We start from the raw sequence: 27,041 nt of genomic DNA on the forward strand, positions 1-27,041 counted from the left end.
ACTAAGCTCAAAACAAAAGTATACAATGAGGTAATTTTAATGCTATTTTTTATAATCCACGTGAATATCCTTAACAACAAAAAAAATATTCTTACCACTAAACACATAGTTATGCTTCACTTTCATTAAATATTTTCCTTAAAACTTTAAAGAAGAAAAGAGCTGCATGGTTATACATGCAATAAAGCAAATTAAGGCAAAAAGATCAGGGTGATGAGGTCAGCAATTACTGCATTTTCTACATGAGCAACATTAGGAATTTATATTTTTCCTCATTCTTTTCATATTTTCAATTGTATCTAATATTCTCCAATTATTTTTATTTACCCAAAGTTCCTCAAATAATATTAGTAAAATGGAAATACAATTTAAGATGTCTTATTTAGATAGTCTCATCTTAACTGGTAGGAGTGTGTCTCTATGAGAAACTGTCAGGCTATACTTTCTTCCCTTATACTATAAAAAATTTTGAAGACAGAAAAAGTATGTCAGCCTATCCAAACAATTTTGAGCATTCAACTAACTCCCAAATTTTCATAAATTATCACTCACATAATAGTCCCATTTATAAAATTTGGAAAACTACCTTGTCTTTTGCTCTTCATATCTTATTTGTGTTCATTCTACTTTTCTAACAAATGGAGGTTATTTTTATAATGCTTGTCATTAATTTTCTCCATTACACTGAGACTTGTGTAACATTATGTGGAGTAATCACCCACAGCTCTCCTTTTCCATGTACACTTGCATGTATGCATTAGAAAAACACAGCACACAAGGTTAGAAACCTGCAGAAAGCCAAAAAGTGCCTTCAGCTGGGAAAAGGATAATTGTAACACCTGCTTGTAGACCAGAACAATAACTTTATTTCCCACAAATACGGCAAAAACTCAACATTTAAGATATCGACTTTCTGCCCTAGCTGGTTTAGCTCAGTGGATAGAGCATTGGCCTGTGGACCCAAGGGTCCTGGGTTCGATTCCAGTCAAGGGCACATGCCTGGGTTGTGGGCTCAATCCCCAGTAGGGGACGTGCAAGAGGCAGCCAATCAATGAGTCTCTTTCATCATTGATGTTTCCATCTCTCCCTCCCTCTCCCTTCCTCTCTGAAATCAATAAAAATATATTGAAAAATATGTATCAATTTTCTAACTTATGCATAGGATATTAGTACATTCTAATCCATACTTAACACATTAAGCGCCCTGTCAGTCACCGGTGATTGACACTATACTTTCCGTCCGGAAGACAAAACAGGCTAGGCGCTTAATGCGTTAATGAAAGATAGTCAATACAACTTTATGTGGTGCCTCTGATTTAAGGAGGAAAACTAATTGAACAACAGAAATTTTAATAATCCTATTTCTTTTCTTTTTTTTATAATATGTTTTTATTTCCCTGGCCGGTGTGGCTCAGTTGGTTGGGCATAGTCTATGCACCAATAGGTTGCTGGTCTGAGTCCTGGTCAGGGCACAGGCCAGGGTTGTGGGCTCAATCCCCAGAAAGGACTGTGCGGGAGGCAGCCGATTGATGTTTTTCTCTCACATCGATGTTTCTCTCTCTCAAAAAATCAGTTTAAAAAATGTTTTTATCGATTTTACAAGGAAGGGAGAGGGATAGGAACATCAATTAGAGAGAAACATTTTTTTAAAATATATTTTTTATTGATTTCAGAAAGGAAGGGAGAGGGAGAGATAGAAACATCAATGAGAATCATTTATTGGCTGCCTCTTGCACACCCCCCACTGGGGATAGAGCCTGCAACCTGGGCATGTGCCCTCAACTGGAATCGAACCCAGGATCCTTCAGTCCACAGTCCTTTAGTCCACTGAGTCAAACCGGCTAGGGAGGGAGAGAAACATTGATCAGTTGCCTCCTGCATGCCCTCTACTGGGGATTGAGCCACAACCCAGGCATGTGCCCTGACTAGATATCAAACCGGTGACCTTCTGGTTCATAGGCAGATGCTCAACCACTGAGCAACACCAGCTAGACTATAATCCTATTTCTTAATCACCATCCACTGCTAAAATCTATTTTCTACTTTCCAATTACAAACTCTTTAGCTTATCAATTGAGTCCCTTCAATATCAACTCCTTACTTAAATCCATGTTTTAAAAAGATAGTACAAGGAACATCCATTCTTAGCCCTTATACCTAGAATGGCCTCTTAACTCTTCTGTCCTGTTTAGGCCTGACTCATATCCTACATCCTTTGTGAAACCTTTAATAACCAATTCATCAATAACACTTGAAGCACCACTATCTATACCACTCATTTGCCACCTACCATATACCAGATTATATTGGTATGTATTTTAAAAGTCAGTTTGATATTAAGCCTTTGAAATTAAAGATCTTGTCATATCTCCTTAAGTTTCTTGCACATAATTGGTACCAAATAAATAATTATGATACTCTTGCTTAATAGAAAAAAAGACTGCCAGTGACATAACCAAATATTTTATATCAAATAATAAAAGTAAAGAGAACCCTAATTTACTTTTTTAAAAAATATATATTTTATTGATTTTTTACAGAGAGGAAGGGAGAGGGATAGAGTCAGAAACATCGATGAGAGAGAAACACCGATCAGCTGCCTCCTGCACACTCCCCACCGGGGATGCGCCCGCAACCAAGGCACATGCCCTTGACCGGAATCGAACCTGGGACCCCTGAGTCTGCAGGCCGACACTCTATCCACTGAGCCAAACCGGTCAGGGCCCTAATTTACATTAAGAACTCCTAGAATTCATCCAGCAGGAAGCTAGTATTATTTCATTTAAATTCAATACCATGAAGACATAGGCTAGTTAGGAATTCCATTTCACAAGGTTATTAAATAGTTTATTTACAGTTAATAGCAGATAACATATGAAAAAGATAGCTCAAGAACCAGGTCAAATACAATACGTAAGGTAAGTTGTAGTTTAACCTTATTTTTAAAAGATGGCTTCTAAGGACAGCAATAAAAGACAAACTATATGCTTATTTTTCCTTTTTTAATAGTAAAAAAAGGGGGGTAAAGGAGAGAAATTATATCAATACAATATATAGATGTTTATTTCATTTTTCTGGTGAATAAATTATTACAATCACTTGTTACTAATTTCTTAAACACGCTAATGTTATGATGGATACATATTTGAATTTTTAGAGTCATACCAGCAAGGACCTTAAGAAGACTAATCCTGGTCGGGGCACTTGCCCAGGTTGTGGGCTTAATCCCTAGTAGGGGGCATGCAGAAGTCAGTCATTATCAATATTTTCTCCCTCTTCCTTCCTCTCTCTCTAAAAATAAATAATTTTTAAAAATAAGACTAATTCTAGTAGTTTCTGTCAATTTAGGCATATAAAATTAAAGGAAAAAATACTTTTAAAAGTATGAGACCCCACATATACACTAAATATGAGCTCTCTAGCAGTGTAAAGAATTTCTACCTAGCCCTAGCTGGTTTGGCTCAATGAATAGAGCATCGGCCTGCAGATTAAAGGGTCCCAGGTTAGATTCCAGTCAAGGGTGCATGCCTGGGTTGCAGGCTTCATCCCCAATAGGGGGCGTGCAGGAGGCAGTCAATTAATGATTCATTCTCATCATTTATGTTTCTATCTCTCTTTCACTCTCCCTTCCTCTCTGAAATCAATAAAGATATATTTTTTTAAAAAAGAATTGCTACCTACAGTAAAATCAACAAATCCAAGTCTGCCGGTTTACAGATGAAAAATATGGCTAGCTTCAGAAGTGGTCAGTAAAAAGTATTCCTTTACAGACTGCTCTATAAGATACGTTATACCATTCCATTGCATTGAAATGGAAGAAATTCTAGTAACTACCACTCTGAGCCAACATATTAAAGATATAGGTCAAAATCAAGAGTTCATTTGGCCCTAAGTCATTCTCCACAAGGCAGCAATAGATTTCAGAGAGGAAGGGAGAGGGAGAAATAGGCATGGTCTTCTATCATGAATGAAGTGGCTGAAGTAAATTTATTGCTTTATGCCATAGTATTTTGAGAAGTTGCATGAAGTCTAAAAAAAATTGTCATATTATAAAACCATCAAAGAAAATATTAAAGAATGACAGCTGTGAATCTGTTAAATAAATATAAATCTCTGATTTACAGTTTATTTCAGATTCTTATATATTGGTAGTGTCAAAAGTGAGACACACAAATATTTAACTTTTAAAGTTAAACACACTGGGCCTTTGTTGATAGACAAGAGGCTGCTGGGCCTTCTAAATCTTTCTTTTCTGATATAACTTATAATGAAACTAGTGGCCCAGTGCACGAATTCATGCACATTGAAAGGAAATTAATTAGAAGAAATATTTTAATATCGCTATTCGCCTTTTCTCTATAATAGAAGTGTCAACCAAATTCACAATCGACAATGACGGATCAAAACATAATGTGTGATTGGCACCAGCAAGAGCTTTACATGTATCGCGCATGTGCGAGTCAACTTAGTCTTTTATAGATATAGAACAAAGTTGCTTAATTAGACCTGCTTTCTGATTTAGCTAAACTTTTTCCAGCCCAGTGAAGCACCCCAACTTCTCTTTCAGTTGATTGTCAGCAACACAGCACTAAATATCAACATGAAGCAGATTATTATTGTAGATCACGCAGGGAGAACAAAGGGTAAAATATTTAACTGCAGCAGTATTTGACTATATTCTGCGCAGTGAGAAAACCTGAAGTCATTTTCAAGGTCTACCATTTCTTCTTTTCAGTCGGGTCAAGTTTTTAAACTTTCTAAATCTCCATTTTTCCGGCTAATGGAAAGAAAATAGGATTCCACCGAGTTGCCCATCTACCTACTCCAGAACTTCTGTGAGGATCAAATGAGATGAGGCATGGGAAAATGCTTCACAGACATTTGGTTACAGTGTAAAGTGTTTCCACCTGGGTATAAAGCAAGTCGTGTTCCTGGGCTGAAGAAACTGCAAGGAGGCTAGTTGTCGCTAGGGAGAAGGCGGGCGTTGCTATGTGATGTCATTACCCAGATGGAGGGAAGGACACTCAGCATATTAGCCTTTTATATATATACATTGTTTTAAATATGCCAGATGTTCTGGAAAATTTATATCATTTAAAGAAACTTTGGCTTTGCTACAACATCGAGTCAATTTTCCATCAGATGGTTTTTCATCGGAGAAATTTAGGGAGAGGCAAAATTGACATGTAACAGTCATTCCACCACAACTGTGTTCGATAACTGCATCCTCATTTACCTCATTTTCGCTATGCAGTTCCTACCAAATATTGGTAGTACTTGTTGATGACTGTTCTTCAGACATATTCTGTCGACAACATCGCTTTCTTTCAGTCTCAGAGGTATGTTGTGCCAATAGTTGGTCTTCAGATGTATTCTGTCGACGCCAGCTTCTTTCAGCTTCAGAGGTACATTGTGGCAATAGTTGGTCTTCAGACATATTCTGTCGACAATTTCTGCTTCAGAATGTCAACAAAACGTGACGTCATTACCCGGTACCCACAGCCACCGTTTGCGGGCTGGGCTGGGCTGTGGGCCACATTTTGCGCCATGGCAGCATCGGCTGTGATTTGGTGGGCTGTTGCTCCAGGGTGGTGGCGGGGCCTGTGTCCCACTTGGGGGAAGCTGGGTGTTGCTTTGTTTATTGGTGTAGGAATGCTGGATCATAAGGTAAGTGTATCTTTAAAGAATCTCCAAAGTGACCAGACTTTCTCTTCTATTCCTTCACCTACCACATGTTCGCTTTGGTTCAGATGCTTACAGCCTCTTGGTCACAATTTTCAACTTCAGGTATTACTTCCCATACAGTGTCCAAAACAGAAATGAAAGGCAATAGCAAAAAAGTATTTGTTTTGTTGGTAAGAAAAAAATTCTTTTCAGAGCTCCCAGCAAAATTCCCCTTATGCTGAGTTGCCAGCAGTGTCTGCAACAATATCTGAAATTTTCACTATAAGACTCTCAAAGAATGGGATCAAAGCCTAACCAGATGCTTAGAACATAGGATAAACTTTAAGAGCAGGATAACACCCAAAGAAGGTATTCAGTAAACATTCAGTAAAAACGACATCTGCATGTGAACATGTGATGTGAGGTGAACATGTGATGTGTGTGCTAAAAAACTATCAAAAATCACGACAGTAAAACAACATATAGGATAATTTAAGTAAAAATAGAAGGCTCATAACTCATTTTAGCTTTTTAAAAAGGGACACTTTAACCCTTTGCACTCGCTTGCTTTTTTCTCGATTCCTTTATTCTACTCGGGATTTAATTTTTTAAATACCCCAGATTTTACAAAGCGCGGCAGTAGAATAAAAAACTGGAGTTTCTTTTCATACAAACTTATTTATTTAATGTAAGAAAAGCCCAAATAAGGGAGGAGGGATGGAGGGAGGGAAGGGATGGGCTACCGATGCTAACCGTGTCGAGTCACACTCGACATCCGAGTGCAAAAGGTTAATGATCAAATTTGACTGATTTTAGCCAAAATACATTATGGGAGTGCTATTATTAAAGGTAAGAACAATGTTACAGATTCTGGTATTATTATTGTCTCTCTTTTTCACAAATTTCTATTATTAATGTTTCCAATTCTTACCACTCCACCCCTCATTGCTCAATCTATTCCCATCTGACCATTATTTTTTTCCAGTTTTTTGACATGTAACATAACATTGTATTAGTTTAAGGTGTACAATGTAATGATTGAACCTAAGTATCTACACTAATAAAAGAGAAATATGCAAATTGACCGTACCTCTGCAATGCCCACCACCCAATCAGGAGTATGCAAATTAACCCAAAAAGATGGCAGGTTAATTTGCATACGCAGGCACAGAGCAGCCGGGCGGGGCGGGACACCTGCTATGAGGGAGACGGCGGAGGGAGCTACAGGAACGGCGCTCTGGCCAGAGCGGCAAGGACTGAAGGCTCAGGCTGGAGCAAAGACTCCAGCGGAAGCAAAGACGTAAGGTGGCGGCCAGAGCGAAGGCCTGGGTCCCGGGTGCTGGGGGAAAACCGGTGCCGGCAGCCAGGGGAAGGAAGGCCTATTGCATGAATCTTCGTGCAATGGGCCTCTAGTATATTACAAAATTATTGCCAGAATAACTTTAGTTAACATTCATTACCATATATAGTTTTAATTTTTCTTGTAATGAGAACCTTTAAGATACTTAGCAACTTCCATACATACAGTACAATATTGTCATCTATAGTCACTGTGCTGCACATTGTATCCTCAGAATTTATAATTGGAAGTTTGTATCTTTAACCACCTTCATTCATTTCACTCTACCCTTCCCAAAAACCCCCCTCCAATCTCCTGCTTCTAGCCACACCAATCTGGTATGTATCCATGAGTTCAATTTTTTGAGATTCTAGATATAAATGAGTCTACAATACAGTATTTGTCTTTCTTTGATTTATTTCACTTAGTATAATGCCCTCAAGGTCCATCCAGGTTGTCAGAAATGGCAACATTTCCATTTTTATAGATGAATAATATTCCAGAGTGTGTGTTTACCACGTTATTTATTCATTTATCCACTGATAGGCACTTAAGCAGTTTCCATGTCTTAGCTATCTATAGAAGTAAAAGCCTAAGCGACCATCCGACTGTTTGGCCGTCCGACCGGTAGCTATGATGCACAATGACCATCAGGGGGCAGACGTTCTGACCGTTAGCTATGATGTGCACTGACCACCAAGGGGCAGATGTTAACAAAATTTATTCTGGCAATAATTTTGTAATATACTAGAGGCCCATTGCACGAAGATTCATGCAATAGGCCTTCCTTCCCCTGGCTGCTGGCACTGGTTTTCCCCCAGCACCCGGGACCCAGCTGCGGTGACTTGGCAGCTGCGGTTCTCGGGTGACGCACCCAGAACCAGAAAGGAGGGAGCCTGATTCCAGGGTGCGTCACCCGAGAACCACCCTCTCGCAATCCTAGACCCCTCGGGGGATGTTGGACATCTGGTTTTGGCCCAATCCTCACAGGCCGAGGGACCCCACCAGTGCATGAATCCATGCACCAGGCCTCTGTTGTAAATAATGCTGCAAAGAACATGGGGGTGCAAATATCTCTTTGAGATAGTGATTTCCTTTCTTTTGGATAAGTACCTAGAAGGAGAATTGCTGGATCATATCATAGTTCTATTTATAATTTTTTTAAGGAACCTCCATACTGTTTTCCTTAGTAACTGCACCAAGGTTCCTTTTTCTTCACATTCTCACCATCATTACTCTCATATCTTTTTTATGATAGCCATTGTAACAGGTGTGAGGCGCTATTTCAGTGTGGTTATGACTTACATTCCCCAGACAATTAGTGTGGTTATGTTACATTTCCCAGTTGATGTACCTGGTCGTTTGTATATCTTCTTTAGAAAAATGTGCATTCAGTTCCTCTGCCCATTATTAATTCAAATTATTTGGGCTTTTTCTTTTGAGTTATATGAGTCCTTTATATATTTTATATATTAACCTCTTATGAGGGATATGATTTACAAATATCTTCTCTCATTCCATAGGTTGCCTTTTAATTTTATTGATGGTTCCCTTTGCTGTAGAAGCTTTTTAGTTTGATGTAGTCCCAGTCCGTTTCCCATCACCATTTATTGAAGAGACTATCCTTTCTCACATTCTTAGCTCCTCTCTCATAAATAAATTGACCATTTATGCATGGGTTTATTTTTGCAATCTCTATTCTGATCAATAGATCTGTTTTGATGCCAATACCATACTGTTTTGATTTTTGACTTTGTATTATACTTTAAAATCAAGAACTGTGATGCCATCAGCTTTTACTGTTCCTTCTCAAGATTGCTTTGGCTTGGCTATTCAGGGTCTTTTGTGGGTCCATTCAATTTTTAGGATTGTTTTTTCTATTTCTGTAAAAAATTCCATTGGCATTTTGTTAGGGATTGGGCCAAATGTGTACATCACTTGGGGGCAAGCTGTATGAATGTTTTAACAATATTAATTCTTCCAATCCATGAGCATGGAATATTGTTCCATTAATTGGTATCTTCCTCAATTTTTTTTATCAATGTCTTATAGTTTTCAGTGTAAAGACCTTCTACCTCTTTGATTTATTCCCAGACATTTTATTCTTTTTGATGCAATTGTAAATGTAAAACTTTTCTTAATTCCTCCTCTCTTATAGTTCATCAGTGTATACTAGTAGAAATGCAGGTTTTTGTATATTGATTTTATATCTTGCAAGTTTACTGAATATTTTTTATTAGTTTTTTGGTGGAGTCTTTACAGTTTTCTATATATATAATATGTCATCTGTAAACAGTGATATTTCTACTTTGTCTTTTCCAATTTTGATGCCTTGCTTGCCTAATTACTCTGTCTAGGCTTTCTAAAACTATGTTGATTTATTCATTGACCCTTCATTGGGCTATCATGTACTTTAAGTCCAATTTTTCTTCTTGATTTTCTGTCTGGATGATCTATCCATTATTGAAAGTGGAGTATTGAAGTTCCCTACTATTATTGTGTTACTGTCTATTTCTCACTTCAGGTTTGTTAATATTTACTTTATATATTTAGGTGTTCTTAGGTTGGTTTCCATCTATTCACTTTCAGTGTGTCCTTAAAGCAGAAGTGTCTCTGGTAGACAGCATATAGTTGGGTCTTATATTTTTAATCCATTAAGCCACTCTATGTCTTTTGATTGGAAATCTTAATCTATTTATATTTAAAGTAATTATTCATAGGTATGAACTTACTGTTTCCATTTTGCTGGCTGTTTAGTAATTCCTTTGTGCTGTTTTTGTTCTTTTTGTCTCTTTCTTTGTAACTTGATAATTTCCTGTAATGTACGCTTAGATTCTTTTCTCTTTGGCGTGGCTTGTGTGTTTATTATAGGTTTTAGTTTTGTGGTTGCATTAAGGCCTATAAATAGCATATTTATAATAGTCTATTTTAAGCTGAGAACAACATGCTAAAATGCATACTTAAAGCTCTATATTTTTACTCCCCCCTCCACATTTTATATTTTTTACCATAATTTCTGTATTTTTACCTTGTGTATGTATCCATTAACAAAATATTGCAGTTATATTTTTACTACTTTTCTCTTTTAAACTTCGTACTAGATTAATGTGATTTAGCTACCATTCTTACATTAGAGTATCCTTTGAGACTTATACATTCATATTTTCCTAACTAGCACCCTTTAGTTTCAGCTTAATGAAGTCCCTGTAAAATTTCTTGTAAGGTTGATTTTAGTGGCATGAACTCCTTAAGTTTTTGCTTGTCTTAAAAATTCTTTATCTCTCCTTCAAACCTAAAGGACTCCTCACCTTGGTGAGGATTTTTATGACCATTACTTTGAAATCTTTATCAGGTAAAATGTCTGCTTCATTAAGGTCTGTTTCTGAAGTTTTATCTTGTTCTTTCATTTGGAAAATATTTGTTTCTTCCTTTTCCTTAACTCTCTGGGTTGGTTTCTGTGCATTAGATAAAACAGCCACTTCTCCCAGTCTTAATGGAGTAGTCTGTAGAAGATGAAATTTATCATTGGGCCAGATCCTAGGTCTTAGTTGTCACTCAAATCTTGATTGTTTAAACTGCCTTCTTTGTTCTTAGTGGCTCTCAGGAGTCGAGGGTGTGCCAGGACCTGTCAATGTCCCAAAGGGGAGGATCTCAGTCCAGTACCTAGATGCAGGTTAATTGGAAGCAGGACCCTCAGACAGCAGCTTTTAAAGTGTGCAAATAGCCCAGCTGATGTGGCCCAGTGGCTGAGCATTGACCCAGGAACCGGGAGGCCACAGTTCAATTCCTAGGCAGGGCACATGCCTGGGTTACCAGTTCTATCCTCAGTAGGGGGTGTGCAGGAAGCAACCGATCAATGATTTGATGTTTCTATCTTTGTCTCCCTCTACCTTCCTCTCTAAAATCAATAAAAAACATATTTAAAAAAATAATAAAGCACGTAATTAGATCTCCTTCAGACAGAGCCTGGGAGCTAGGTTTTTGGGTCTGCTCCCCCTGCGCTGAGTCCTGGGGGGGAGGGTAACACAGTATAGGAACAGTTAAGAATGTTTCTTTGTTACCGTCCTGTGGGACCCACTAACACGAGCCCTGCCGGCCACCATGGCCAAGCAATCAAAAGGTGTATTCCCTGGGAGGCAGCCACAAAACCCGACACCATATGAGTGTACAAGCTCATTCCAGGGCAACACAACTGACATGGAGTGGGCCAGAAGGAGAATGAAGAGATGGCAGCTGCCAACCTCCTGGATTTCTGGAAGAGTATAGCCTGTACATGGATATGTGCTAAAGTAGAAAGCTGACCTGCATGCAGCACCTTTTAAAATATGTAAATAGCCCTAACCAGTTTGACTCAGTGTAGAGCGTCGGCCTGCGGACTGAAGGGTCCCAGGTTCGATTCTGGTCAAGGGAATGTAACTTGGTTGCGGGCACATCTCCAGTAGGGGGTGTGCAGGAGGCAGCTGATAGATGTTTCTCTCTCACTGATGTTTCTAACTCTCTGTCCCTCTCCCTTCCTCTCTGTAAAAAATCAATAAAATATATATTTTTTTAAAAATAAAATATGTAAATAGTCCTCTTTCAGGGAAAGATGGGGAGGTGGGCATTTCTGTCTTCTGTCTCTGCACTGAGTCTTTGCGGAAGGTGGGGGGGGGGGCAAGTCAGGGGAGGCAAGTCCTTGAAGGCCCCATTAAGAACTGTTTCTTTGTTTGTTACAGTCTTCAGGGTCCTGTGGACACAAGTGCTATTGGCTTTCAGAGTTAGGTGTATGGGGGTCATCCCTAAATTGTTGGGGCACTAGATGTTGTGTACAAACCCTTCCTTCCTCAGGGAGAAGCTAGGATCTATGAGTTCCGTACTGATTCTATGTCACTGTGCCAGGAATGAGGTTTGTGAAAAGAGTGTGTGCAGCCTTTCCTACCCATTTGATGTGGGGGGGTGGGAGGGTCCTTGTGTGCCCAATGTATAGGAGTTGCTCAGCTAATTTCTAGATTCCTTCCAGAGGGAATTCTTCTGTGAGTAGATGTAGATTTGGTGTCTGTGGAAAGAGGTGAGTTCAAGAACCACCTTTGTCACCATCTTGAACTGGAACCAAACCAAGCCCATTTGATTTCTTTCCTTTAGTATATCACAATCTTTCACATCTCCCACTTATAAAAATATTCTATTGCCATTTAAAAAATAATACTCAGTAAATTATTTTGTGAATATTGACAAGCTGATTCTAAAGTTTACATGGAAAGGCCAAAGACCCAGAATAGCCAACATACTACTGAAAGAGAAAAACCAAGTTGGACGACTGACACTACTCAACTTGAAGACTTACTTACTATGAAGCTACAGTAACCAAGACAGTGTGATAGTGGCAAAAAGAAGAGACAAGTAGATCAATGGAACGGAAGAGAAAGCCAAGAAGTACACCCACACAAACTAATCTTTAACAAAAAATCAAAGGCAATTTAGTGGAAGATTGTGTTTTTTTATAAATATTTTATTGATTTTTTACAGAGAGGAAGGGAGAGGGATAGAGAGTTAGAAACATCGATCAGCTGCCTCCTGCACACTCCCCACTGGGTATGTGCCCGCAACCAAGGTACATGCCCTTCCTTGACCGGAATCGAACCTGGGACCCTTGAGTCCGCAGGCCGATGCTCCATCCACTGAGCCAAACCGGTCAGGGCAGGAATGTCTTTTTGACAAATGGTGCTGGAACACATAAACACCATGTGCAAAAAAGTGAATCAGACACGGACTGTACACCTGTCACAAAAATTAACTCAAAATGAATCATAGGCATAAATGCAAAACATAAAACTGCAAAATTACTAGAAGATACAATAGGAGAAAATCTAAGTGACTTTGGGTTTAGTGATGATTTCTCAGATACAGCACCAAAAGCATTATCTATGCAAGAAAAAATTTCTAAATTGGACTTAATTAAAATTATTTACTTCTGCTCTGCGAAAGACAGGTAAAAGAATAAAAATTAAACTAAAGACTGCAAAAAATACTCACAAACCACATATCTGAAAAAGAACTATATATTCAAAATATTTTTTAAAAAATTTAAAACTGAACAAGAAAACAAACAACCCAATTAAAAATGGCTCAGTTGGTTGTAGCATCATCCCATACACCAACTAGGCTGCGGGTTTGATTCCTAATCAGGAGACATACCTAGGTTGCAGGTTCAACCCCTAGTCAGGGTATGTACCCGGAGGCAACCGATCGATGTTCATCTTTCACATCAATGTTTCTCTGTTTCTCTTTCTCTCTTCCTCTTACTCTCTCTCTCCATTCCTCTCTTTCTCTCTCTCAAAAATAAAAAATAAAAAGATCCTTGGGTGAGGTTAATATAAAAAAAAGGGGGAGGGGGGACAATGATCTTAACAGATATGCACCAAAGATATACAGATGGCAAATAAGCACATGTAAAGATGCCAAACATCATATACCAATGGTATATCATTTTAATTTGCAATTAAATGAAAACCCAAAACACTGACAACATCAAATACTAGTGAGGATGTAAAGCAACAGAAATTCCCATTCAGTGCTGGTTGGAATGCAAAATAGTACTGCCTCATTAGAAAATATTTTGACAGTTACTTACAATATTAAACACACTCTTACCATATAATCCAGCAATCCTTGGTACTTATTCAAATGAATCAACAAGTCCATACATAAACCTTCAAGTGAATAATTAGAGCAGCTTTACTTAAAGTTGCCCAAAACTGGAAGCAACAAAGATGTCTTTCAATGGTGAATGGATAAATAAATTTTGGTATAGCCACAAAATGAAATATTAGTCAGCGATAAAAAGAAATTAGGTATCAGAGGAGGAACCGAGATGGCGGCAAAGTTAAACAACTAAACTGTGCCACGCACAACAATTTCAAAAATACAACTAAAAGACAAAGCGTCTACCACCCAGAACCACGGGAAAGCTGGCTGAATGGTAGATTTACAACTAAGAAGGAAAAAGAAAGAACAAACGCGGAAGGGCTGAGGTACGGAAGCGCGTGAATTGGGCTGGTGGCGGGCAACGGGGCGCGTGGCTTTTTTTCCAACCCGAAGGGAGATAAGGTCCTGGTCACTCTGAAATCCAGTTTCTGGGGACGCGCGGGGGACCCAGACACCTACGGGAAGAAGCTGGACTCTCGGCCATCATGTCGGAAAGTGAGAGTGACTTTCTTGCTGAGGTGCACCCAGCAATCAGTGTTTACTGCGCTGGAGCACGGGATGCAGGGACTTGGAAACGCGGAAAGGCAGAAAAGGCAGAAAAAGCAGACTAGCAGCCATTGCTGTTTGCCACGCCCTAGCCTAGTGACGCCCTGAGACCCCGCGCCGCCCTGAGACCCGCCCTACACATTCTACAAATCCGCCCAGGCTCCAAACAGCAGCTTTTGCATATAAATGGCCTGCCCTGTGGCAGCTTAACCAAATAAACTGCAGCTCCAGTCAGACTGCTCCAAAACCACCCAAGCTAAGAGGAGAAAACTGCAGTTTTTGCTGTAACTCCTGCTGAGTGGCCTCAGACAGTAGCTGACCTGCACCCCGGAAACGAGGGCATCTAGTGGTCAGTGTGAGACGACACCAGATTTCAACCACTCGCATAAGGGACACATTCAAGAGGCAGACTCAGTGAGCGCCAAAGCCCTACTGGAACAAGTCCCGGCCCATAAACGTGTCTCCAGCACAGCAATTCTTCCTTTATAGACACACCGGGTCCTCACAGCCAAGTGGCCTGGAGGTCAATTCCTCCCAGTGACACCAACAACAATCAAGACTTAACTACAACAAGGCTGTACACACAGTCTAAAAAGGGGTGCACCAAGAGCGTCCACCTCAGGTAACTGGGAGGCTGACCCGTTGAACCAATAGGACACAAAGCTACCCTACCAACTCAGGGAAGCAGCAAAAATGAGGAGGCAAGGAAACAGATCCCAAACAAAAGAAATGGAGGAGAACAAACGACTAGACATAGAGTTCAAAACCACAGTTATAAGGTTTTTCAAGAATTTCATGAAAAAGCCGATAAATTTAATGAGACCCTCGAGGATATGAAAAGGTCCAACTAGAAATAAAACATACACTGACTGAAATAAAAAATATTATACAGAGACCCAGCAGCAGACTAGAGGAACGCAAGAATCAACTCAAAGATTTGGAATACAAAGAGGCAAAGGACACGCCTCCAGAAAAGCAAGAAGAGAAGAGAATTCAGAAAGTAGAAGATAATGTAAGAAACCTCTGGGACAACTTCAAGCGTACCAGCATCCGAATTTTTGGGGTGCCAGAAGAAGAGAGAGAGCAAGATGCTGAAAACCTATTTGAAGAAATAATGACCGAAAACTCCCCCCACTTGGTAAAAGAAATAGACTTACAAGTACAGGAAGCGCACAGAACCCCAAACAAGAGGAATCCAAAGAGGACCACACCAAGACACATCATAATTAAAATGCCAAGGGCAAAAGACAAAGAGAGAATCTTACAAGCAGCAAGAGAAAAACAGTTAGTTACTTACAAGGGAGCACCCATACGATTATCAGCTGATTTTTCAACAGAAACTATGCAGGCCAGACGGGAATGGCAAGAAATATTCAAAGTGATGAATAGCAAGAACCTACAACCAAGACTACTCTACCCAGCAAAGTTATCATTCAGAATTGAAGTGCAGATAAAGAGCTTCACAGATAAGAAAAAGCTAAAGGAGTTCATCACCACCAAACCAGTATTATATGAAATGCTGAAAGGTATTCTTTAAAAAGAGGAAAAAGAAGAAAAAAGTAAAGATAAAAATTATGAACAACAAATACATACCTATCAACAAGTGAATCTAAAAGTCAAGTGAATTAAAAATCTGAAGAACAGAATAGACTGGTGAACATAATAGAATCAGGGGCATAGAATGGGAGTGGATTGATAATTCTCAGGGGGAAGGGGGTGTCTGTGTGGGGGGTACGGGAAGAGACTGGACAAAATCATACACCTATGGATAAGGATAAGGATAGCGAGGGGGGAAGGTAAGGGCAGAGGGAAGGGTGGGAACTGGGTGGAGGGGAGATATGGGGGGGGGGAGAAACAATTGTAATAATCTGAACAATAAAGATTTATTAAAAAAAAAAGTAGGTATCAACCCACAAAAAGACATAGAGGAAACTTATACAAATATTGCTAAGTGAAGGAAGCCAGTCCGAAAGGCTATATATATTGTATTATGATTCCAACTATATGACATTCTGGAAAACGAAAAACTATGCAGATTAACGGTTGCTAGAGATTCAGGTAGGACGAGGATGAATAGGTGAAGCACAGGGGATTTTTAGGGCAGTGAAACTATTCTGTAGGACACTGTAAAATATATATATATTATGTGCTTGTCAAAACCCATAGAATAATATTACACAAGAAGTGAACCCTCATGTAAACAATCCTATATAATAATCCTATGTAATAAAAGGGTAATATGCAAACTGACCCTAACGGCAGGACAAGCAGAACGACCACTGAACCAGTCACTATGAGGCGCACTGACCACCTCTTGTTTCCTTTCCCTGGCTGGCAGGCTCAGATCAACGAATGTCAAATGGGGAACCGGGGGTGAGTGGTGGGGGATGTGGGTGGCACCAGGTCAAGGCCCCCGCCCCACCAGTCACCTCACACACAGAGGGCAACCCATGGCGGGGATGGGGCCAGCGAGCGGGCGGAATGGCCGATCTCTCGGTTTCTCCCCCCGGCCGGCAGGCTCCAATCACCCGATGGCGAACGGGGAACTGGGGGTGGGTGGCGGCAGGGAGTGGGGCTGGCTGTGGGCAGCTGGGGAAGATGGCTCTGATTGCAGGCCAAGCCTAGGGACTGTACCCATGCACGAATTTCGTGCATCAGGCCTCTAGTTAATTATATAATATTAATGTCAGAATAATATATCATTGTTGACTAATCAACTGTAACAAATGTATCATACTAATGCAAGGGGGAAATACTTATTAAAAGGGAAAAATAGGAGTGTGTATAAAGAAGTATATGGGAACCCTATATACTCTCCGCTCAATTTTTCTGTAAATCTAAAACTTAGAACTTTTCCTGGTACATTTACACCATGGAATACTATGCAGCTGTAGAAAAGAAGGATCTCTAACACATGAGACAGCACGGACAGACCTGGAGAGTATTTTTTAATTAATTTTACTTTATTATTTTTTAAAATCCTCACCTGAGGATATTTTTCCATTGATTTTTAGAGAAAGTGGGAGGGAGGGGGAGAGACACAGAGAAACATCAATTGGTTGCCTCTCTCAGGTGCCCCCATCAGGGCGGGGGATTGAGCCTGCCCTTGACTGGAATCTAAACTGAGACCCTTCAGTCTGAGAGCCAACATTCTGTCCACTGAGCCAAACCAGGTAGGGCATACCTATTCTTAACTGATCATAAATGTAAGATTATGTTATACCAAAGGTTCTGAAATTATACCTTCCTTGTACATTTCCTTTCCTTATTCTTCTCCTTCACCCCTTCACTGTTCCTTTTTAAGGAGTGTCCTTTATCAAATAATTATAAGGAAGTACAGCTGACCCTTTAAACAAAATAAGTTTGAACTGCATGGGTCCACTTGCATGTAAATTTTTTTCAATAAATATTGTAAATAGATTTCTCTTCCTTTTAATGTTAATAACATCTTCTTTACTCTGACTTACTTTATTATATAATACATACTAGAGGCCCAATGCATGAAGATTCATGCAAGAACGGGCCTTCCTTCCCCTGACTGCCGGCACTGCCTTCGCTCCGGCTGGAGCCACCATTTTGCTCTGGCCCAGAGCCGCCTTTCCGCCTTCCCACGCTGCCCAGAGGCCTGGAACAGCTAGGGCAGTGCCAACACCTGCAGAGTTGCCATGGTGACGACTCAAGCATCCCACCCCACCCCCAGCTGCTCAGTGCCTTGTATGCAAATTAACCCACCATTTTTGTTGGGTTAATTTGTATACTCACTCCTGATTGGCTTGTGGGCATCGCAGATGTACGGTCAATTTGCATCTTTCTCTTTTATTAGAGTAGCTAACATACAAATGTGTTAATTATTTATGTTATCATTAAGGTCAACAGTAGGCTATTAACATTTTGGGGAAATCAGAATTACATGTGGATTTTCAACTGTGGGGTTGGGTGGTGGAGAGGGTGTCAGTGCCCCCCAATCCCCGCACTGTTCAAGAGTCAACTATTGAAAAATACCACATGATCTCGCTTATTTATGGATAATAAAGAACATTATAAACTGATGAACAAAAAGATAGATACAGAGACAGTAAAGCATCAAACAGACTGTCAAATTACAGCGGGAGATAAGAGATCAACCAAAGGACTTGTATGCATGCATATAAGCATAACCAATGGACGCAAAACTCTGGGGGGTGAGGGCATGTATGGGAGTGCAGTGGGGGGGCAATGGTAAGATACGTACACATATAATCCTCTCTAATAAAATGGTAATATGCAAATTAACCATCACTCCACTACATAAGCCACGCCCACCAGCCAAGCCATGCCCACAAGCCAATCAGGGCGAGTATGCAAATTAACCCCAATCCAAGATGGCTACAGCCACAGAGAGCAAGGTTTCCCAGGTAAAAGAGCAAGCCAAGCTTTCCATAGCTGTTGCAGGCCTAAGCCTCCACTCAAGCTACAAAGTTTCAATTATAGAAGGTAAACAAATTCAAACAAATGGCGGCAGAATGGAGCTTGAGAGAGCAGGCCAGGGTTGCCGGCGGCAACAGGGGAAGCAAAACTTTCCACACACCCTGGCCGGGCTCACCCGCTTAAGGCTACAAAGTTTCAATTGTAGAAGGTGAATTAACTGCCACAGAAATGGCTGCCGCCCCAGAAATGGCTGCCGCCCCAGGCTACAAAGTTTCAATTGTAGAAGGAAAATAAATTCCACATACCAGGGCCTCCTCTTGGGTTGCCAGGGGGCGTGGCCGGCCTGCAAACCACCACAGGCCCCTCGCTCAGGCCGCCCCACACCCCAAGGGAACCCCCACCCTTATCTGTGACACCCTTCAGGGCAAACCAGCTGGCCCCCACCTGTGCCCCGGGCCTCTATCCTATCTAATAAAAGAGTAATATGCAGATTGATCATCACTGCAACACACAATATAGCTGCCCCCATGTGGTCAAAGATCCTGCCCCCATGTGGACACAAGATGGCCACTACAAAATGGCCAGCAGGAGAGGGCAGTTGGGAGGCACCCGGCCTGCAAGGGAGGGCAGTTGTAGGTGATCAACCCTGCAGGAGAGGGCAGTTAGGGGTGACCAGGCTGGCAGAGGAGGGAAGTTGGGGGCAAACAGGCTGGCAGGGGAGCAGTTAAGCATCAACCAGGCTGGCAGGCAGAAGCAGTTAGGGGCAATCAGGAAGGCAGGCAAGCAAGCAGTTGGGAGCCAGCAGTCCTGGATTGTGAGAGGGTACAGGCTGGTGGGATCGGGCCTAAACGGGCAGTCGGACATCCCTCCAGGAGTCCCAGATTGGAGAGGGTACAGGCTGGGCTGAGGGACAACCCCCCGCCGTGCACGAATTTCGTGCACCGGGCTTCTAGTACCTTAATAAAAAAATGAGGAAAAAAAAAGTCAACTATTACTTTCCAGTCTTTGCCACCCATTTCTAAAACCTTTAAAAATTTCCCAATATCACCCTAGCTAGTTTGGCTCAGTGGATAGAGTGTCGGCCTGCAAACTGAAGGGTCCTGGGTTCAATTCTGGTCAGGGCATGAGCCCGGGTTGCGGGCTCAATCCCCAGTAGGGGGCATGCAGGTGGCAGCCAATCAATGATTCTCTCTCATCACAGATGTTTCTATTTCTCTTTCCCTCTCCCTTCCTCTCTGAAATCAATAAAAACATATTTTTAAAAAATTTTCCAATATCCCACCCTGACTGGTATGGCTCAGTTGGTAGGGCATTGTCCCATGCATCAAAGTGTTGCCAGTTCAACTCCTGGTAAGGGCACATGCCCAGGATTTGGGCTTGATCCCCAATGGGGGAGAGTGCAAGAGGCAGCCAATCAATGTTCCACTCTCACATCAATGTTTCTCTTTTTCTCTCCCTCTCCTGTCCCTAAAAAAAATAATAATAATAATAAAATTAAAATTTTCCCAATATTCCTAATTTTTAAAATATGGTTTTATCTACACTAATAAAAGAGAAACATGCTAATTGACCATACCTTCATAACGCCCACCAGCCAATCAGGAGTGAGTATACAAATTAACCCAACAAAGATGGCGGGTTAATTTGCACACGCAGGCACTGAGCTGCTGGGGGCGGGGCGGGACATAGGCGTTCCACACCACCCCAGCAGCTCGGGCCTCTGGGCAGCGTGGGAAGGCAGAAAGGCGACTCCGGCCAGAGCAAAGGCGGTGCCGGTAGCTAGGGGAAGGAAGGCCCATTCTTGCACAAATCTTCGTGCATCGGGCCTCTAGTAGAATATAAATATATATTTACATATTATTACCAAATAATAACAATCAAGCATATTTATAGACAAACACAACGGCAATTAAAAATGAAAATAAACAAGTCAACAAATGACAAATGCTGGCGAGGATGTGGAGAAAAGGGAACCCGTACACTGCTGGTGGGAATGAAGACTGGTGCAGTCTCTCTGGACAACAGTATGGAGTTTTCTCAAAAAATTAAAAATGGAACTCCCATTTGACCTGGTAATCCCACTTTTAGACATATATCCCAAGAAATCAGAAACACCATCAGAAAGGATATATGTAACCCTATGCTCATAGCAGTGCAATTTACAATAGCTAAGATTTGGAAACAGCCTAAGTGCCCATCAGCAGATGAGTGGATTAAAAACTGTGGTGCATCTATACAATGGAATATTACATTGCTATAAAAAAGAAAGAACTCTTACCATTTACAACAGCATGGATGGACCTGGAGAGCATTATGCTATGCAAAATAAGCCAGTCAGAGAAAGATAAATATCACATGATCTCACTCATTTGTGGAATATAATGAACAACATAAACTGATGAACAAAACGAGATCCAGAGACATAGACTCATCGAACAGACTGTCAAACCTCAGAGGGAAGGCAGGGGAGGGGGGATAATGGTGGATAAGAGATCAACCAAAGAACTCGTATGCATATAAGCATAACCAATGGACACAGACAATGGAGGAGAGAGTAAAGGCTAGGGCTGGGGGGTGAGGGGGGTTGCAGACTGGTAGAGGACAATGGGAGGGGGAAAGGGGACATATATAATACTTTCAAAAATAAAGAACGAAAAATAGCCCAGCTGGCATGACTCAGTGGTTGAGCCTCGACCTATGAACTAGGAGGTCATGGTTCGATTTCTAGTCAGGGAACATGCATGAGTTGTGGGCTTGATCCCTAGTGGGGGATGTGCAGGAGGCAGCCGATCGATGATTCTCTCTCATCATTGATGTTTCTAATCTCTCTCTCCCTCTCCCTTCCTCTCTAAAATAAAAAAAAATGTGTTTAAAAAAAAAGAATGAAAAATAAAAATTAGTTAATGAAATTCTCATTTCCTTTTCATTCTTATTTTTATTACATTACTTATGCAATAAAATGAACTCCACCACCATTTAAAACTGGCTAGCTTCCCTGCTCCACCTTGGTTGAAAATTATTCATACAAATATGCTTCTTTTTTTTTATTTTATTTCATTGATTTTTTTTTTACATAGAGGAAGGGAGAGGGATAGAGTTAGAAACATTGATCAGCTGCCTCTTGCACACTCCCCACTGGGAATGTGCCCGCAACCAAGGTACATGCCCTTGACTGGAATCGAACCTGGGACCCTTCAGTCCGCAGGCCGACGCTCCATCCACTGAGCCAAACCGGCTAGGGCCAAATATGCTTCTTAACTCAACTCTATTAGCCATTCTGTCATGTAATTGTTTCAAGATATAGGTAAATTTCTATAGGTCACCAAACTTAAGAAACAGTCACTGGCACTAACCAGTTTGGCTCAGTGGACAGAGCGTCGGCCTTTGGACTCAAGGGTCCCAGGTTCGATTCCAGTCAGGGGCATGTACCTTGGTTACAAACACATCCCCAGTAGGGGGTGTGCAGGAGGCAGCTCATTGATGTTTCTCTCTCATCGATGTTTCTAACTCTCTCCCCCACTCCCTTCCTCTCTGTAAAAAATCAATAAAATATATTTTAAAAAAAGAAAGAAACAGTCACTGTAAAGTCTATCATGCTCCAGGTTTCCCCCCGGCCCCTCCATGGATTTTTAGACAGAGTGGAAGGGAAGGCGGAAGAGTGAGGCAGGGAGTGAAAGAGGAGGGAGGGAGGGAGATATCGATGTGAAAGATAACATGGATTAGTTCGCTCCTGCCCACACTGCAACCGAGGTACATGCCCTTGATCAACCCTTGAGTCCTCAGGCCCCAACTCTAACTAGTGAGCAAAACCAGCCAGGGCTATCATGCTGCAGTTGTCTTTTTAATATCTTTTTACTAGAGGCCGGGTGGGGATGCTCAGCCTGGCCTGCGCCCTCTTGCAATCCAGGACCCCTTGGGGAATGTTGGACTGCCAGTTTCGGCCTGATCCCCGCAGGCCTGGCTGGTTTGTAGTAGTGCGCGAAGCGGCAGGCGGCCGGGGAGGACCCTGAGCCCGGGCCAGGCCGCTCCCACTCATCCAGGCCCCACTGCGCCTGCCACCACCGCCACCGCAGAGGCGGGAGAGGCTCGCACCATGGCAGCTGCACTCACCATCTGTGACCCCGGCATCTAGAGCCCATCGGTCAGCTGAGCAGCACTCCCGCTGTGGGAGTGCACTGACCACCAGGGGGAAGCTCATGTGTTGAGCGTCTGCCCCCTGATGGTCAGTGCGCATCATAGTGACCAGTCAAACGGTCGACCAGTTGCTTAGGGCTTTATGTATATAGACTGATTTCAGAGAGGAAGGGATAGGGAGAGAGAGACAGAACCATTAGTGATGAGAAAGAATCACTGATCAGCTGTCTCCTGCAAGCCCCCTACTGGGATGGAGCCCACAACCTGGGCATGTACCCTGACCGGGAATCAAACTGTGACCTCCTGGTTCATAAGTTGACGCTCAACCACTGAGGCATGCTGGCTGGGCCATGCTGCAGTTGTTATCTCAAAACTATATAAAGACATCCCACTCTTTATATCAACCACAAGTGTATCTATATATATATATAAAAGCCAAGCGACCGGAACAACCAGAATGACCGGAATGAGCAGGTGCTATGACACCCACTGCAACTGGCCAACTGGCCCAATGGGGGTGGTGCCGATGGGCCAACCTCCCACAGCCTCTCTCCCTCAGCCAGCAGGGCCCCAATCAGCCGATCAGGGCAGGCCAGCTAGACCCCACCAGTGCACGAATTTGTGCACTGGGCCTCTAGTTTTATAATAAAAACCAATGCAGTTCCAACTTCACAATCTGCCAATAAAGGGAATCAGGCTGAAATCATTAACTGGTAAATTAGTACTATTTCAATGTACCTCCTCTGTAAAGAAGAAAGTTAGGATTATTTCAGAGCTCAAAGGTGGGGAAAACACACAGACTCACAAAAGGTTCAATGGTAAAGCAATGGACAGAGAATCTAGGAAAACAGTAACCTTTGATTATGCCTCAATTTCTTTATTGGTAAAATTAGAATGGCCACCAAGGAAAAATAACAAAATTGATTAAAGATATGGGGCAACCCACCAACAGTGTTCTTTCCCCTCATCCCTGTTCTTCCTGTAAACAGCTTCAAAGCAGGAGGAGGAACTATATAGGTAAGGCAAATGAGTAGACAAAAGATAACCATAACCTGTAGAGGGCCCTTTCCATATCCATACAGAGGGCAAAGGAGTTTCTACTGTTCTTGCACCTCCACAGCAAATAAACAATCTTGAGAACTTGAATTAGTATTGGTTTGTTTGACAATTTATATTTATTACGATTGCAGACAGACCCAGAAATTTCTCCTTTCCTTCCTATGACTCCATACTGAATTCAAAAGAATCCATTAAGTTTCTAGGTTTATATGCATAGCAGTAGTCTCCTGCTGGCAAATAGTCCCTCAACTGAAAACCCAGTGAAAACTCTACATTTAAAGATGTTTGAAAGAAGTAGTTGAGGAAATAACCTCCCATCATCTCAAAGGAGAAAAAAGAACTGCTAACTCTGTATTTAATACCGTTACACCAAAAGAAGAGACATACATATTGGTTTTACTTTGAAATAGTAAAAGCAATGAGTAAGAAGGATGTTTCTTCTTTAAAGGCAAGAAAGGCACATGGAAAAAAAGAAACAATTGTAAGCCCACTACAAAGAAGCAAGCAAACAAAAAACCCACCCAAAAGTCCACATTTCAGCATTGCTTTGTGAAGCATTAATTAAAACCAACCCTTCTGTAGGAGCTTGCTCAGAAGTAAAACATGTGCACACCCACAGGATTCCCATGAGCCAGAGCTAAATTCAATGATCAAGACAGTGTAGTGAAACACATTAATTTTGTACATTTGGCTGCATAAAAGTCCAGTGTCTAAAGAAATGCTTTATAATTCTGAAACAGAAAAATTCTGTTACTCAAAAGATAACTGGGTTTCACATGCCCCTTTCCCTTTTACCCCACTTGTTAATAATCCTATATAATAAAAAGGTAATATGCAAATTGACCCTAACCGCAAACAACCAGAACGATCTTTGGACCAGTCACTATGAGGCACACTGACCACCTCTTGGTCCCTTCCCCTGGCCATCAGGCACCAATCACCTGATGGCAAACAGGGAACCGGGGGTGGGTGGCGGCAGGGGGCGGGGCCATCTGCGGCAGCTGGGGAAGATGGCCCTGATTGCAGGCCAGGCCTAGGGACCGTACCTGCACACAAAATTTCAAACGCTGGGCCTCTAGTCATAAATAATCAGTTACATAAACTTTTTACTCTTAAAGTGAAATATCTGGTATTTACAAAATTTCTAGGGAAAATGTGACATTACAATAGAAAAATGAAAAGCTTCCTTTTAATGAATATTCCAAGAATAGAATCATTAGTAGATTAATCTTCAGATTAATCATTTTCTCTTCCCCAACTACCACTCATACCTACCTAACCTTTCTACTCTTTTCCATAATTAGCCTTTACCTTGTCCCATCTCCTAATCTACTCATGCCTCTAGTAAACCATAATTCTGTCTAACCAAATACTTCTAAAAAATGTACATTCGGGTAAATATGTCAAACTGTACCTATGCATAGATGTGAATATCTTTAAGTTTAATCTCTTATTAGTCTAATCATTAGGATATTATTTCTTGAATAGATGAATTTACTAAATTGAAGTTTAAACTGCCTTCCTCTCTGAGATCAATAAAAATATATTAAAAACAACAACTGCAGAAACCGGTTTGGCTCAGTGGATAGAGCGTCAGCTTGAGGACTGAAAGGTCCCAGGTTCGACTCCGGTTAAGGGCACGTACCTTGGTTGCGGGCACATCCCCACTGGGGGGTGTGCAGGAGGCAGCTGATCGATGTTTCTCTCTCATCGATGTTTCTAACTCTCTATCTCTCTCCCTTCCTCTCTGTAAGAAATCAATAAAAAATATATTAAAACAACAACAACAACTTAACCAATGGTCCTAGCCAATTCAATAAAACAAAGAAATGAGCTATAAATACTGAAAAGGAAGAGATAATAATTTTAGAGTACTGTATTTTCTGGCGTATAAGACGACTGGGCGTATAAGACGACCCCCAACTTTTCCAGTTAAAATACAGAGTTTGGGATATACTCGCCGTATAAGACTACCCCTCTTCCAACGCACACCAAATAAAAATTTAAAAACATCAGATTTTATTTCAATATGGTAATTTTAATTCAAATGCTTATGACATGCAGGTACTTAGCAGGAAAACTGTCACTTATAAACATAAGGCTGTTTGTCATCAAACATGTAAACATAAAACAGTGCAAGTGGATTAAACTTTTCCTAATTCACTCTAAAGCTGAAAGGAAGGATAAGACAATAATCCCATGGGAGCTGCCATGCTGTTTGTTTTCTAAGCTGTCAACCAAACTGGAACTGATGATGATAGGAGGAAGATAACAAACAACAGAGAGAGAGCAAGTGCCGGGCAAGTCCCTGGCGAGTTAGCGACACCGCTTCACTGCAGTCCTCAGGAGCGAGATCTGAGAGGCAGAGAAGGAGGTACGGTAATAGGATACAAGGGCAGGCCAGACGGGTGAAAGAGGCGTGTTTTTCTGGGTACAGCTCTCTCTCTTTTTTCCATACACCGGGCGTCCCAGACGCCTGCAGCTTGCTCCACCCTTCACTTACACCTTCCCAGTGAGGTGCCCCCTCATCTTGTCATTGGGACCACGTTAAGTCACTTCTTTCCACGAATCCTGGTGAGTGGATTTTCTTCTACCGTACTTGTACAGCGCCGCCCTTGCTGCTTTCATACAGTCACCGCATACAGTGGGGGGGAGCTCAAAAATGGCCGCGGTCGCGGCCGCATCCCCGCCCTATGCGGTGAGCACCCGGCCGCACTCCATTCATTTAATTGTAGCTGGTCGGAGACTGAATGTGGCACAAAGGAATGTGGCACAAAGGAGCCGACCAGAGACACTTGCAGTCTCCGTCCGGCTCCACTGAAATGAATGGAGTGCAGCCGTTTTTGAGCTCCCCCCACCGCATGTGGCGACCGCAGATTCTCCAGTCCGGCTCAGAAGTTTCAGCACCCACCCTGTAAGACGACACCCAGCATATAAGACAACCCCCGACTTTTGAGACGATTTTCCTGGGTTAAAAAGTCATCTTATATGCCGGAAAATACGGTATATTCTCACAGATGGACTCTTAGGCATCCAAACACAAGACATTAAATGAATTTAAACCCACCCCCCCTTTATTTTGTTAATCCTCACCCAAGGATATTTTTCCATCGATTTTTAGAGCGAGTGGAAGGGAGAGGGAGAGACAGAAACATCGATTTGAAAGAGACACATCAATTGGTTGCCTCCCCCATGTGCCCCAATTAGG

At 41.6% G+C, this 27,041-nt stretch overlaps 1 protein-coding gene across 1 annotated transcript in view; it reads right to left on the minus strand.

Annotated features, from left to right (window-relative positions):
• PCLAF (PCNA clamp associated factor) overlaps positions 1–27,041 on the minus strand; it is a 72,768-nt gene that overhangs the window by 822 nt on the left and 44,905 nt on the right. The window lies entirely within an intron of this gene.

This window comes from Cnephaeus nilssonii (assembly GCF_951640355.1).
Source record: "Cnephaeus nilssonii genome assembly, chromosome: 4".
Taxonomy (NCBI): Eukaryota; Metazoa; Chordata; class Mammalia; order Chiroptera; family Vespertilionidae; genus Cnephaeus; species Cnephaeus nilssonii.